The sequence below is a fragment of the Drosophila montana genome, unplaced genomic scaffold (genome assembly GCF_035044405.1).
Source record: "Drosophila montana isolate Dmon_TW-CO22-7 unplaced genomic scaffold, ASM3504440v1 contig_3200_1, whole genome shotgun sequence".
Classification (NCBI taxonomy): domain Eukaryota; kingdom Metazoa; phylum Arthropoda; class Insecta; order Diptera; family Drosophilidae; genus Drosophila; species Drosophila montana.
The window spans coordinates 8183338-8199826 of NW_026998080.1; the positions used below are offsets into that span (position 1 = coordinate 8183338).

The window sequence follows — 16489 nt, forward strand, 5'->3', positions numbered from 1 at the left end:
AATTATATACAGTTTTCAAACTGAACGCCCCCACACACACACACACACACACACACACACACTCGCGCACAAAGCTGCAGGAGTCCTTTTTGGCCAAATTGAGGTCCCTTTGCTGAGGGCACTGAGCCATAAAGTGAGCGGGTGTGACGATGGGCGGGGCGTGGGAGCGGGGGCGGGGCGGTTGTTGCCGGCAGTTGACAGCGGCAGCAGGCATTTTGCCTATGCGCCACGCCGGATTTGAAATATTGCCAAGCTGCTGGTTGATGTGTGAGAGCCTGGGTGAGAGATAAAGAGGGGGGAGAGGGTGAGATGAAGAGAGAGATGGCAAGCAATAAAATGAAAAATATTTCAACTTTAGCGAAAAGCGCACAAGGATATCAATTCCCAAAAGCACACAAAAATACACAACTTCACATGTGTGTGAGTAAGTGTGCGTGTGTGTGTGTGTGTGTGTGTGTGAGTAAGTGTGTGCGTAGTCAAATCCAACTAGAATCAGAATCACAGCAATAAAATTGAAAGAGCGTGCACGAATGCCAATAGAAAACAACCAGCAAAGGCACTTCACAAGCGAACGGGCTGGCGGGGCGAGCGGGGCGGGCGGGGGCAATGGCAAAGGGAGACCCGCTCAGTATATTAGGTTGAAGCACAAACAAGTTTTTCGGCACACAAATGGGACATAAGAGGCAACAGAAATACAAAAAAAAAAAAAACAAACTAAAAAAAGGACGAAAGCAGCGACAGACAACGTTTATTTGCCTTTTTGCCTCAATGGCAGCAAAGGCAACATTCAAATGCGAATTTCAAATGAAGAACAACAACAACTACTACAACAACAAGAGCGAGTACATTGCCAGACGATGATGACTGATTCGTGTCCAATTGGGAAAAGCTTTAGAATGTGTCATCCGATATGTAATAAGCTTGGGCACGTGTCCTGCCAAAAAGGAAAACAATATTACGACAGTCAAAGTTACACAAAGGTCAAACGGAACGTTATGGCTTTATTTTGCGCCTAATAAATCTCATTATGTCATTATGTGCTCGAGCGCAGCAACAACTACAACAACCATAACAAGAAGCAACGGAGGTAACAACAAGCAAGCAAAGCAAAGCAACGAAAAAAAATAAAAAGTAGCCGACGCTGCGCAGTCGACTGCGCTGCCGGTGTCGTCGTTGAAACGGCAACAGCCAAACGACATGCCAATCAGTAATCAATCCGCACGCACATTGACAACGAGAACGTCGCCAGCGCTGCCGCGCGCTCTCTGCTCATCAACCAAAAACAATTTGCAAAGGCAAAAATAAGAGATTGCTATGATCTAGACTGCAAAATACCCTGCATGCACAATATGAAAACAAATTAATTCCAGCTTAGCTCAATGCTTTTTTTTTCAATCAATTAAAAATTATTTTCGCTGTCGTAGTCACCTGCCCACCTGTTCACTTATTTTAAGCAGATGTACATTAAATTCGTATATATAATATTAATCTAATTGGATTCGTGTTCGTCTGGCTGCGCCTGTGCCATACACCAACTTAATGTTGGCAATAAGAAACTCGAAAAAAGGAGCAGCAGCAATGCTGGCAAGTGAGACCACACGACGTCACAGTAAACAAAATGAAAAGAGATAAACATAGAGCGGCACTGCGCAACATGGCGTCAGCAGCAGCCAGCAACACTGACGTTGAGCGCGAGCGAGAACGAGAGCGCTCGGAGAGCGAGCGCACAGCAAAAACGCCGCCATTAAAGAAATTCCTCTCAGAGAGTGCGACGTGTATGTGCATGGGAATGCTTTAGTGTGCGGCATGCGTGTGCAAATGCCGCAGAGTTGTCGAGTCACAAACAGTTTTATAAAATAGCAGCTATATTTCCATAAAAATGTAGTTAAGAACAACATGTTCATATTTGCCGTACTTTAAAAACCAGTTTAATTCGATACATTTGAAAATAAGCTAAATAGGTTGTTGATATATTGGCTTGTTTACATGAATAGTTTGTCTGGCAACCCTAGCTTGCGCGCCGCTGTGTTGCCAGCGAGAGCCGCTCAATTTATGCGCTTTTTGTACGCGTTGCTCCTTCGTGGCGGACAGTACGGATGAAACACTGTCGACGCAAACTAGGCGAAAAATTCTATGAGAAATAACAAAAAATAATAAGAAAAAAACAATCCAACATTCTTAGCATAAATTGAGTGCTAAACCAAAAGATTTCCATGAGCAAATAGGCAAAGGTATTAAATCATATTTTATGCAAATAATAAAGTGCTCATATGTGTATATGTGTGTGTGTGTGCAATAAATTATTCAAGCAACACAAAAGAAGTGTTGAAAAAAAATTGTCGCTCGTCTTTGCCTCCTCTAGTCCGTGTGCGTCGCAGTGCGTTTCTCGCCTTGTGCGTTTCTCGGTGTATGTTTGTGTGTTTGTATGAGTCTTTTAAGCAATTAACCAGCAGCAGTGTAGAAATGCCAAAAACGCATTAAAAATTATTACTCGTTGGCTGTCTGTCATTCACAAGAAACAGCAACAACAACAACAACAACAATGCACAAGTGCTATTTGCCGCCGCTACTCATAAAACAAATTACCCACTTGGGCTTGACTGTTATGCGTGCGTGCGTGTGTGTGTATATATGTGTATGTGTGAAAAGAGCAGCGTAATCATCATCATCAGTAGTCGCTGACATACAAGCAAAGCTACACAAGCACACAAACATATATATACTACCATACAGCAATACTGAAGCGAACAAAAAAGTAGTAAGCACTCGCCGCAATAGTAGTAAAACGGCCAAAAAGGCAGTGGCAATATGTTGCCACCAACAACAACAACTACAACCACAGCAGCCGTATAATACCGGAATAAAATTTCTATACAGCGCGCTCGTCGTCTTCTCTCGCATGAGCAGTGCATCTGTATGTGTGCGTCTCTCTCGCTCTCTCTCTCTGTCGCTCTCGCTTCTACGACTGCACTGAGCGACAGTTTTTATTTTTTTTTTCGGTTATAGCAACAATGTTGGGCAGCAGAAGCGTCGCAGCGACGTTGTTGGCGTTAAGGCAAATGTTTGTGTGTTTATAAATGCGACGCATACATGTATGCGCACGTATAGCTGTATGTATGTATGTGCGAGGTTTTTTTTTATGTTTCGCACAAACATTGCGGTAAAAGAACGCCGACAAACGTTCGTCGCTGGTCGCTTAGTCGCTCTCACTAATTGTGACGTCTGCGCGCGTGCGTCGGGTCGGTCGCTCGGTCGGTCTGTCTGTTTGTCGTTCGGTCGGTCATTTTGTTGTAAAACTAACTCCCCCGTGCATTTTTTACTTCGAGCTCTACATGTGTATGTGTGTGTATGCGCTCCAAACATACACACACAAACACGCCGCGTCGCGCGCTCTCGCTCTCACACAAAGTGCCGTTTTTGTATTTGTAGAAAAAAAAAAAAGAAAACAACTAACCTCATAAAAAAGTTCATGCAGTGAAAAAAAAAACAAGAAAATTTGCCAGCAGCATATTTGTCAAATAAAAAAAGTAATAACAGCAAAAAGTAAAAGAGTGTGCGCAATCTCTACTCTTCTCGCTCTTGCGCTTACATAAATGGCAAATAATTCTTGAGATTGGCTACAACAACAACAACAACAACAACAACTACGACGTGAAAAGGAAAGCTCTGCCTACAACGAAAATTTTTGGATTTACATTTCCTGTGTGCAGCAGCAGCAACGTCGTCGTCGTCGGCGTCGGCGTTTCTTTTGTGGATTATTACTACCTAAAAATCGCTGCTCACTTTGCGGGCCGCACGCTTCACTCACTCACTCACGCTCGGTCTCTGTCGCACGCGAGTGCAAGGGTCGCTGCGCGAGCAAGCCAGCAGGCAACGAAAATCCTCGTTCGCACCTTGCTCCCCACCACACACTCACCCAACCACTCACCACTCTCACTCTCCCCCAACGCCGCCGCCAACAAAAACTAAACAAAAAACAACAACAACAACAGCAACAACAACGACTGCATGCTGTCGTCTATGAAGCAGGAACGAGCATATCAACAGCAGAAATTGCGATTATTTTGGATTTATAAAAAGGCAAGTAAGCAAACCTAACCAAACACTTCTCATATATATTTATGTATGAATGTGTATGCATGTGTGAGCCTGGCTGTGTGTGTGTACATGTGTATATTTGTTTAATGTGGCATGCTATAAATCCCAAAAGACGGCCTCCCGCCGCCTCACGTTTCTGCTGTGCGCAAGCGAGATAGTTGGTTGCGTGCGGCAGAGCGAGAGCGGGCGAAAGAGTAAATTGATTTCCAGTTTGATTAATTGCCGCTTGCTGCTGCTGCTGCTGCGAGGCGCATATTTTTTTTGTTTCTGTCTTTTTTTTGTTGCCTGAAGTTAATGCCAATTAAGGTGTTTCAATTTAAGCCGATTTGTAATTAAATGGGTTTTTGTTTGCTTGACCCCCTCACACCCGCCAGCGATTAGAAATTGACAGGCGGCTGCGCAGCAATTTGGCCATAAATATGTATAAACATGCTAAAAGCATGTCAAAAATATTGCCATTTTGAGATTTATGACTGACGATTTAAATTGTTGCTTTCCGTTATTTAACGTGGGAAGTTTGCTCTTTAAATACTAGGGGAATTATATTCTTCACTCGGGGCTTCTTTATATATATGTATGTGTGTGTGTGATTGTGCATTCAGACGCGGCAGTGACAAGCAAATGACGGCTCATTGAGTTTTTATTATTACGAATTTAAAGTGCACGCGCACGCACACACATAGACACACACACACGCACAATGAGAGAAATTCCCATAAAAGGGGCGTCGTCGACAAACAAAAGGGACGAACACAGCAAATACATGCATAAATACAAATGAAAAAGGAATCACGCTGCCTAATGAAGCCTGCGGCGCGCAGAGCAGTCATGTCGGCCATGTTGGGGAGTACGAAGCGACCGACCGAACGCCGAAGCGACCAAACGACGAAGCGACCGAAAGGCGAACGATAAACAAACAGTGCAGCAGTTGTACAGAGAGCTGGAGCTGGAGCAGGAGTGAGAGAGAGAGAGAGAGAGAGAGGGGAGGCCCAAGCGCACGTAGCTGCGGCTCCCCCTTTTGGGCGCCGCGTTAGTCTCTCTCGCTCAGATACTCCTCTCTCTCTCGCTCACTCTTCCACTCTCCATATATATCTGCCGTGTTCTAGCTCACTTGCACTTGCAGGGAATTGGCTTCTGCTGCGTTGCGTGTTTTTGTTTGTGTTGTTTTTGTTGCTTTGCTTTGATAAGTTTTTGCTTGGGCGTGTTTTGCATTTAGTTGAAATTATGAAATTTTAAGTAAGCCCGTGTGTGTGTGGGTGTGTGTGCGTGTATAGCAGGTGGCGTTTGTGCTTATGATAAAGACATTTATTTTCTTAATGACATATGCGTAATTCGAAGGCCAAGCACGGTAAAGTTGTATGTGTTTGCATTTGAGACATAATAAAGTTAAATTAAGTTTATTCATTTTCCAAGAATTAATCCGAAATATTGCAATTAAGTAGCACTCTTTTAGGAGTTAAAACTAAAAACTGTTGAGATTTGAATTATAATTATCAGCAAACAATTTATGACATGAATGAAATTATATGTGATGTATCTGTATCTTTATCTGTATCTTCGTAAAGTTGTTGCTTTAAAGCCATAATATAACAGGTTAAATGTTGCATAATGTGCACCTTCTACAATCAACACCTAATTCACAACCTGAACAATCCCTTTAAAAGGCCGGAAATTGCCTTTTGCATCTTTATTGAAATGTATCTGACAGATGCGCCGCTTTTTTGTTTTCCCTACGCCGTCCCACAATTAAGCCAACGAACTGCGTTAAACGCTTTGTAAACATACATAATGAAAGAGAACAACAACGACAACGACAACGACAGCCAGTCATCGGATACAGATGCCGATACAGATACAGATACAGCGACAGATACAACCGATAGATACAGCAGCCGCAGCCGCAGCCAGAGCAGCAGCCGCACAATTAAGCGTCTATTAGACGCGCTCTCTCGGTCATAACATTAAAAATGCTTTACACAAATGGGCAACAGCGCCGCGCCGCGCCGCGCCGCGCCGCGCCGGCCCAAGCCAAACCAAGCAGAGCCAAGCCGGGCCAGGCAGCTGAGCAACCGCAAAAGCCAAAAACAAAAGCAACACAAGTGTCAGGCAGGGGGGGAGGGGGGTTCTGTTGTAGTACTGCAGAGGGGGGGAGGGGGGAGGCTAGCTGGCAGTGGCGCGCACAATCGTGACGCCAACTTAGTTACGGTCATTAGCACCAGCAGCGCCGCCAGCGACAGGCAGGCCAAAGCTGCCTGCCTGCTGCCTATGCCCCATATGCATGTATTACACACACACACACACACACACAGACACATTTATACACATATACAAGCACACATAATAATTTGTCACACTGTCGGAGTCGCTGGCAACGCTGGTAAAAGTTGCTCGCAGCAACAATAACAACAAAAACAACAGCAGCAGGCAAGACTTGTACAAGATACACACACACACACACACACGCTCGCACACACACACACGTTAACTGACTTTTAGTTGGCGCGTTGGGAGCTTTTGCCTTTTTTTTCTGCAAAGTGTAATTGGCTTTGTTGTTGCTGTTGTTGTTGGTTGTTTGGCATTTGCCACCGTTCTGCGCCTCGAGACGATAACAATTTCAACGCTACAAATGTGTCAATTGCCTGACAAAACATTCCATGCACACATACACTCACACACACATGCATGCATACACACACACATATAATTATATTTAGTTAAAGACTTGGTTGCTGCCAAATCATTGCTTTGATGAGTTTCTTTTTGCTGTTGTTTCTGTCCCTAATTAACATTAGAATACACAATACGTTAGCTTAATGCTGTTAAGCTCAAGTTAACATTAACATTAACCATATAACATGACATTGCTTTGATGAGTTTCTGTTGCTTTTTTGCTTCTGCTCTTAGTCAACAGCATATCGAACCAAATGTTAATCTAAAGCTGTTAAGCTTAAGTTAACATAAAATATACATATTCGTATGCATTTCATGAAACAGTTTCCGTTGCTGCACTTTATTAACAGTCTAACAGCTTCAATGTAAATTGAACTCTGTTACACTAACATTAATACGCTGTTAAGCTCTTTAGCTTAACATGAGAGCTGTTCGAATTGCTTCGTTCTGTTAACAAAGCATAAAAACAGTTAATAAAAGCGCGCAACAATTGAATTTAAGCCACAATTTAATTTTCCCTCAACCTGAATGGCTCTTAAAATTGTTGCAAATGCCACTCGTATTGCTCCCGGTAATGCTCCATAATAAACCAGTCACAGTCACACAGTTGTTGCAGTCACTTAGTTGGGCCATTTGTCAGGGCCCCGCCTCGGCGACACGATTAAAGCAAATTGATTTGTTCAATTCTCATAAATGTCTGACAGTGACAAACGCCTTTTGTTCGTTTCGCTCGTTTCAATACGCCCATGCAAATTGACTGCGAACTTTTCAGCTTGCAGCACAAATTTCAATTGTGTAAAACTATAAAACAGATAATAAGAGCTGAAAGAAGAAGAAGAAGAAATTGATGACTACGATTATAAATGAGCGTACAATTGAATAATAAATATAATATTAAGCTACTGTTAAATGTTTATGCTATAAAAATGATGTTAAACGTTTGAGGGAATATTTGAAGACTTGTGATTTGAATGAAGTTGGGGGGAAGAGATGATGTAGGAGTATTTATAAAGATGTAGATCGGGAACTAAGCAGGAGGGATTAAAAATGAAGCAACAAAAGTTATTGTTATTCTTCTATGTTAAAATGTTTGCTGGGGAGAAGAAACAAGAATTGACTAGAAAGTAGAAATGACTTTTGTCCATATATAAGATAAAGGTATTATTTTATGTTTTATTGTATTTAAAAGTAGATTAAAGACGATTTTTCTTGTATGGTAAAATGTTTGCCAGGCAATATAAGAAGTTATGGAAACTTGATTTGCCTAGAAGGTATAATAATCTGTTATCTATGAAGTATAAGATTAAGTGTTTTTATTGGGGAGTTATATATTCTTACGATTTTTGTATACTAAATATATTCATTGATTGTATTCAAAATTAGATTGAAAGCTAACTGAAAGATTCAGGTATTAAAAAACAAGAAAAATTTATTCTTTACCTTGTACGTTAAGAGAGAAAATTCTCGGCCAGCTAAGAAGTTCGAGGAATTGTCTAGAAAGTAGAATAGGTTTTTTCTATGAATTTGCTAAAACTTTTATTTTACCAAACTATATTTTTGATGACCTTTTGCATACAATATTCATTAATTGACTATACTAAAAAGTCGAGCTTCTGGAAATTGCAAATTCCTTTTGCAAATTAAAATAACCTCTGAACCAAAGCGTTCTAATTTGCGGCCAAGTGTTTTATTTATACAAAGCATCCATTTTAATTGCGTCTAATCAATAACAATTTCAAATTGTTCGGCTTGATGACAAGTCATTGCAAATTTTTCCATTTAAAACAATCAAAAAAAAAATAAAAAACAAAAATAATAATAATAAAACACAAATCAAGCAACAGATAATAAATTGAACATTAAAAATTTTATATGCGAATTTGTACGCAAAGATTTGTACAACATTTCATAATAAACGAATGTTAAAGGCCGACTGAACGTTTAACTGAGGGAGGGGCAAAGGAAGGGGTAGGGGTAGGGGTGGGGAAGGGTGTGTGGGGTGCGTGGAACATGATATGGCGGGTTTAGTAAAAACAAACAAGCCGCAATCAACAAGAGCGTCATTAAAAAAGCAAATTTCTGAACACGCTAAACACATGTAGACAACAAAAAAAAAAAAAAACTGAAGAAAAACAACAACAACAACAACAACAGAGGCACGAAAGCGTTCAACGTTCACTAGATAATGTGGGCCAAGCAACAACAACAACAACAACAAAAGCTGCAAAAAGTCAATTCCCAGCGACAAGAAGCGACGAGGCGCAGCGGAGCTAAATTGATTGTGATGAGGTTTTCTAATACCCTGTAACTATCGAGAATATGTACAAAAAGAGGGCATATTGTTGTTGTGCAAATGACAGAGTTAGACAGCCAATAAATATATGTAGGAATCGATCTTCTTTTAGTTTAATAACTAGCTACATTGGTTTTTATTCATTATATATATATATATTGTGTATTATATCTACTCTTGAATAGCCTTTTAACAAATTCGATATAGATACACAGATACGTTTCTCATTTTTGGTAAATGCTTAGTCCTAAAAGTCTTCTGAAAAGTGAGTTTTCCATGAAAATTGGAGCAAAGAAAAGGCAAAAATATTTCGCAGCTTTTTAGAGGGTATCTGATACCCTGCGCCAGTGCACTCTCGTTTTTTGTTTGTATTTCGAAAAGTCAATGCGAAAATTGACTTTAAGTTTGTGGCGCGTATCTTTAAGATACACAAGCCATACACAACCAATGTCAGCGCACACTCACAGATGTAAATTGCTTGATTTGATAATTAATTAATGCTGCCCAGCTACAAAGAGCGAGCAACAGATACAGATACAGATACAGATACAGATACAGATACAAAGACAGCTATAGATACAAAAAGGCCGCTAAGCTCCACATTTGCATACTAAAAGTGTGTGTGGGCGCATTAAAAAACACAAAAGCGAAATGAAAGCTGTCCAAAAAAACCGCAACTCGCCACATTTGAAACAAGTTGAATTTGTTGTTAACTTTTAAAGCGCAGATAACTCAATTTAAGTGCCAAACTGCACGGAGGGGGGGGGGGGGGAGAAGGGGGCATTTGATAGCCACTAATTCATTATTGGCGGCATAAAATGTGCGTAAATAAAAACAATTAATTATAACGTGTAAATATTGCAACAGACTAAAAAGGAAAAAAACGAATCACACACAAAATATAAAACCGATAAATGTAATTAATATTTATTTTCGCATATATCTCTGACAGCAACAAATTCAAAATGAAATGCAAACAATTGCTGATAAGCAATCAATACAGACAGCAGAAAAAAATAACAAATTAAACAAAACGAGACAGTAATGATATCTTTGGCACAACGAATATTCAATACACTTGCGACATTTAAGAAGAGCAAAGCTCGTAAATGAGTTTGAGTTTGATGAAAATATGGAAATATGGAAACATTTTGCATACCTACTTTTCGACCGATCGTTCCTAGTAGCAGCATTATGATATAGTGGTCCGTAGTTGATTAGATTTTACATGAATACGAAGAGAGAGAGAGAGAGAGAGTGAAAGATATAAATGCCGAGTTTGGGTAAGATAGCTTGATAAAAAAGAAAGCTTTCTATATATCTTTTCGACAGATGCTTCCTATGAGAGCTATATGATATAGTGCTTAGATCCGGCCAATTCCAACTTATGTACTGTAAACTTATGTAAACCAAAGTATCAAAAGAATATCTTTAAAACTGAGAGAATAGTTCGCATAGCAACAGACAGAGGAACGACGGACAGATAGACGGATATACGGACAGACGGACATGACTATATCAGATCGTCTATAGATGGTTATCTAGTATATATACATATATATCATGGACTTCTATGCTTTACACATGTCATAGCAAATTTGTAATACCCCCTTTATAGTGTATAGAGGGGCAACGAAAATACCATTAAAATAATGAAAAAGCGTAATTATTCAAATAGCGCACGCTCTGTGGTTATGCGAAATGCAAATATTTCATAATTGCAAATAAATAGATTGCAATAAATTCTTTACGCTATGCACATAATTAAATCATGCAATTTGTCAAGCGCATGACAGAGCGAGGCGTTGTGCATTACAATTTCCACCCATTTTACGCAAGTGAGAGGTGGATTTTCAATCGGCTAACCAAGAAGTTATTTGTGTAATGTTTATAACAAAACCGGAACATGATCTAATAACTGTTTGAATAAATATCTCAACACTCTTATTCTCTAGACAAAAATTTGAATATATATACGCAAATGTTGTGCGAACGATTTAAAGATCTTTCAGCTCTTTGTGAAATTCTTCAGCATATTATACTATATATTTCATTGCTAATTGACGAACGCTTTCAAATGGCGATCATTCACATAGATCTTTATACGCATCTAATCGCGTTTCTGGATAAATGCCAAAATGTGCGTTGCTAACACACACATACATATATTTTGATGTGTGTATGCGTATGCTGTATCTTTATACATCTGTATCTAAATTGTGATCGCTACACGCGCCGTCATTTGAGGCCAGAAATAGCAGCACGCAAACGCCATGCGCTAAATTTAATTTAGCAGCGTAATCAAAAAAAAGAAAAAATATAACCAAAGAAATAAGCAAAATGTGATGGCAAATGTTAGGTTTTTCACATCGAAGAACAGATGCTCTGGTGGGCTTTTTTATTATGTTAATTCTATGTTCAAAAGTGGCTGTTAAGGAAAGTAGATAACATTTGCTTTACAGAAAGCTGCAGCAACAAGCAATAGATGATCTAGTGGGCTTTAATGATGTTAAGCCTATGTTAAATGGTGACTCTTTCGGAAATTAGATAACATTTGCTTTAGAACATGTTGCAGCTCTAGTGGGACTTAATTCTGTTAAGCCCATGTTAACTAGTAAATGTAAAGGAAATTAAATATCATATGCTTTACAGTCTGCTGCAACTTAAGATAACATGCAAATGTAAGTTCACTGTAAGATCTATGTGAACTAAACTAAGCTAGTTTACAGGAATATGGAAATGTATTGAAAAAAATTGATTATCATTAAAAGCAGTCATAAATGTTCGCTGAAAGATTGAATCTGTCAGTTAATTCGAATTCTTCAGAATTTTAAACAAGATTTTTCAACAAAAATTATTTATCTTTAACTATAGTTTATTAAGCTCATTAATCTTACGAAAAAGTCTTCTACAAACAAGCATTAACAACCGAAAACGAAGCGTTCTGATTCAAGAGCAATCTTTCAGATATATATACGTGTGTGTGTATCTATTAGCGTAAACAAATTCCCAAGCGCTGTTATAATTGCTTTATTAACAAAAGTCTATAGCGAGAGTGGTTTTTTGGTTTTACAAAAAGTTTATTCTATCAAAACCCTGACTGCTGGCGCCTTGCATAAATACAAATATATTTTTGTGGGAGGGGGGGCTCCACATTTGGGCCAAAAACTCGCTAACGATTGATTTTACAGTGATGTGTATTTATTTTGTTATTTTTTTTTTTGGTTTGTTAACGTGCGCAAACACCAAATGAACAAGACTCATAAAAATGTATCCATTAGATACATATGTATCTGTAGCTGTAGCTGTATCTGTAGCTGTATGTGTATGTGTATGTGTATATGTAAACGACGTTGGCTTTTTCGTGTATCTCATAAAATTCACGCTGTTTGTTTATTTTGCCAGCGGCTTTTGCGGCTCTTTCGCTCTTTTGTTATTGCATATTTATTTTGTTGTATGCTTTATTGTCGTTTGCCCAGTTGCCGTTGTTGTTGTTGTTGATATTGTAGCATCATCAACTGACAAACGGCGCTGTCTGTTTAATGTATATATGTATATGTATATGTATATTGTTTTTTTGTTTCTTTTGTGCGACTGGGCGTGGCGCGCTGCGGAGGTCGCGGGGGCTCAAGACTCGGCATAGTTCATCAAGCGAAGCGTGCTTTTCAAATCAAGCAGCAAAAGCATCTGCTCGCGCGCTCCCTTCCTTCCTTCCTTCCTTCCTTCCACCCGCTCTCTTAGCTTTGTCTAACTGTTTGCCCGCTCTCTTTGCGGCTTTGAGTGACGGCGACTTTTTGCTTTGTCTCCTTTGACTGCGGCTTCGGCTAAATACCGAGCTAAGCACCTTTTTTTTTTTTTGGTGTTTTTATTTCTTGCTGCTGCAACAACAAGTATACGAGAGCGCCCGCTGTGCTCCGCTGCTACCGAGCAAAGCTTTTACGGCCAGGCGCTGACTGCGACGCTGACTGCGGCGCTGCTGCTGCGGCTGCTGCTGTTTTCGCATATTTATTTTGATATCTTTTATGGTACTTTATTTGGTGGCTTAGCTACCCCGCCACGCAAATGAAACTCGCCAGTTTTGTTGATTTTATGCGGCCGCTGCTTGAGAGGCCGCTGAATGTAAATAAACCAGCGGAAGGCAAGAAGAGAAAAAGAGAGCGCAAAGTGACTCGACTTTGGCATGCCCTATAAAAGAGTGATATGATCAGCTTAAAAGCTGTGTATTTTTTCTGCAATTCACGCTCTTAAAAGAAAGTTTGTCAAATAATTAAGAGGAAATTTTTAATACATGTTAAGCACTTCATCCTAACCTTGCGTTAACAATGCTTTAATGAGGCGTTAGACACTAAATATGTATCTCGTATAACTCGTATAAGTTAATCTACCCTTTAGCCAACGTTTGCTTGAAGTGACCCTCATTAATCCCCCCTCGCTTGGCCACATGAATTCGCCTTAAGCTTTATGGCCATAAAAAGATTATGCCATATTATTTTATGTTTTTGCCTGTATTTATGTGTTTTCTTATGAATTTTTTATGTAGCCACTTTTTATATGTTTTTTTGTTTAATGAATTCGCTGCTGCTGCGATTTATGATATTTTTTTAATTTTAATTTTTTGAGAAGAAGACACAGTAGGGTTAGGGAAGGAGGGGTGCTTGGGGTTAGTCTTGCAAATTATTTAATTTGAATGCATTTGGCATTGTGCAATTTGCTTAAATTGCCAATTGTTTGCAATTATTTGCATGATTATCATTATAATGATTAGCTTATATGATTATCATTATTATTACTATGGGCATTTGCGTGATAATTGTGTACGTGTATGCAAAAGGCCTCAGGGTATTTTTCTCTTTATTTGTATTTATTTTTTTTTTGCAAATTGCTTAATATGGACATTCAACTCGATGCTGCGGTTTCTCACAGAGCGGCTGCGACTGGGTGCATTAACATAATTGCCGTAATTTATGAGACCCAATTCGAAAACGAACAACAACAATTCCAAGTGTGGGGGCTACACACAATTTAGTTGCATTTAAAGTTCGGTTCTCTATTGCTGGTCAGATGTTGAGCTGCTTGAGCGTTGATAACAACGAAAGGGGGGGGGGGGGGGGGGGGGGGGAGGGGGCAAGAGAAGCCTGACAACTGGCACGACTCAAGTCTCTTGTGTGGCCCAACAAGTCTTAAGCGAGGGCTGAACATAAAGCTCAGAAGGGATTAAGAGCATGTGTTGATTCCTGTGTATTACTTGAGTGCAGTAATTTGATATTTTGGCTTATGGCTCAAGAGCAGTGTGTAATTATGCCGTAAGCTGGTAAGCTGTTAAGCTTAAGGGAAATCAGCTGATGTTGAGTGAAGTCAATTAAATGAAGAGCTGCACTTTGGAAAGAGAGCGTGTGTGTGTGAGTGGGAGAGAAAGTACTTTACGACTTTGCTCGCTACTGCTTAAGTCGCCAGTTATTTGAACGAAACTCCTCGAGCGGCTCTCTTGCATAGACTCTGAAACTGGCTTGAAATTCCAAAGCCAAGTCTGTTGTCCGCTTGGCAACTCAATTGACAACGCATTTTGCGATTATTTATGGCAGCAGTTTGATTTCATTTTTATCCATCTCTGTCACACACACAGACTCACACTCAGTGAGTGCGAGTTTAATTTAAACAACTTGTGAGATTAATGAGCCGCTTATAAATCATGACAAAGTTGTTAAAAGAAAATTCGAATGAAGCGTAAATGAAATGCAGGCGCGCCTGCCAGCACGCACACACACATTTACACATATACAGGCACAACAACCGTTGCATATTTTAAGCACAACAAATATTTACACGCCTCGCTGCTGTTTGTGGTGGAGAAGGTAAAGGGGAGGAGGAGGGGGGGGGGTCTGTGTGTGGTGTTGGTAAAAGTCAATTTCACCCTTGATTGCTGGCCGTAAATCAATAAAGCTAAGCGTTGGCGTTGGCGTTGGTTTCTCTGTCTCAGTCTCTGTCGACGTCAACGCTGCTGTCTAATTAAGCGCATCTAAGACGCAGCAGCAGCAGCGGCGGCTACTGAAAAAGCACTCAGAAGCAAACACACACACACACGAGCACATACATTTACAACGGCATGTGCAATAAATCGCGTGCCGTTTTAACACTTTGACGTGCACAATTGAAAATTGCGAAACGGCTTTTTTTTTTGTTGCTTTTTGTTGTTGCTTGTTGCGCTTTGTGCAGCCGTCCGCCAGTCTCAATTGGCTCGCCAAGCAAATTAGCTAAGCCTTAAAGAGAGTGAGAACCAAAAGGCAACACTTGGGGCTACAAAGCGACGCCCGCGCCGCTTGGCTGGGCAAACAAGAAGAAGAAGAAGAAGCAGCAGCAGCAACAACAGAAATACAGCAAAGAGAAGGCAAAGCACACACACACATACACACACACACAATGCCAAAAAGGCTGTGAAAACAGACACCTCGTGCTCCTTTGTTGTTGCCCCCCATTTGGCAGTTGTTTTTGTTGCTCTTTTTTCCCCGTTTTGTTATTGCCTGCAGTTTTTGTTTGCCAATTGCAGCGCTGCTGCTTTGTTTTTTATTTGTTTTTATTTTTTCTTCTTACTTTAAAGTCAAGTATTTATTGTATTTACACAGCGCATTGCGGCTAAGGAATACAAAAATAAAAAAATAAAAATATTACCAGCCCCACAAATAAGTTGTGCAAATATTTTCTGATTATATTTTGCGCTTACTCTTGTTTTATGAGAACAGACAAAATTTACCCAGAGCAAACAATCAAACGTGCACACACACACACACACACACAAATTCTGCAAATGTGCAAGATTTTTAAAGAGTGTTGATTGACAGATTAGCAATGGGGAAATATACTCTGCTTTTGGATCATGAGCGCACGTAAGGGGAAATTAGTTTAAGCTGTTCAAAGTTCAAAGAGCGCACATTGCGCTGGCAGCTTACGCAATTGCGAATGCAATTAAGTTTCTTGCTTAAAGTTCAGACATGCAAATTAACATAAGCTCTTCGTTGCGCTCTCATGTATTAGGCAAGCGGTGAAGAGAGCGCGTGACCATTGAGTATGACAGTTATAAAGAGCTGCCACGAAATCCGCTTAACGCGAAAAGCTGCAAAAGCTTTGATCTTCATTTATTTTGCTTTACCAGCGTTATTTTTTTGTTGCCTTAATAACTATGCAAATACGCGAACAAATTGATTGCATTTGTAATTAGACATGCAGAGCCGTGTGTTTATTTTTTAATACCCTCACATTTGAGCTTCATTAGGTAAGCACTTAAAATCGCAGCAACTGTTTAAGCCTGTTAAAAAGCGCAAAAGCGAAAAAAAATCTAGTAAATAACTGTAAAACAGTCGGCAAATTTTTACTGCAATTATTTGCTATAACAAATTTGTCGCGCACAAGTAAAAAAAAAAAAACAAAAAAAAA

At 39.8% G+C, this 16489-nt stretch overlaps 1 protein-coding gene across 1 annotated transcript in view; it reads left to right on the forward strand.

Moving 5' to 3' along the window:
- Positions 1-3496: 3496 nt before the first annotated feature.
- sbb (scribbler) overlaps positions 3497-16489 on the forward strand; it is a 103529-nt gene continuing 90536 nt past the window's right edge. The window contains exon 1 of the mRNA XM_064687975.1: positions 3497-4080. The gene's annotated coding sequence lies outside the window, so the exon portion shown is untranslated. The remainder of the gene's footprint in view (positions 4081-16489) is intronic.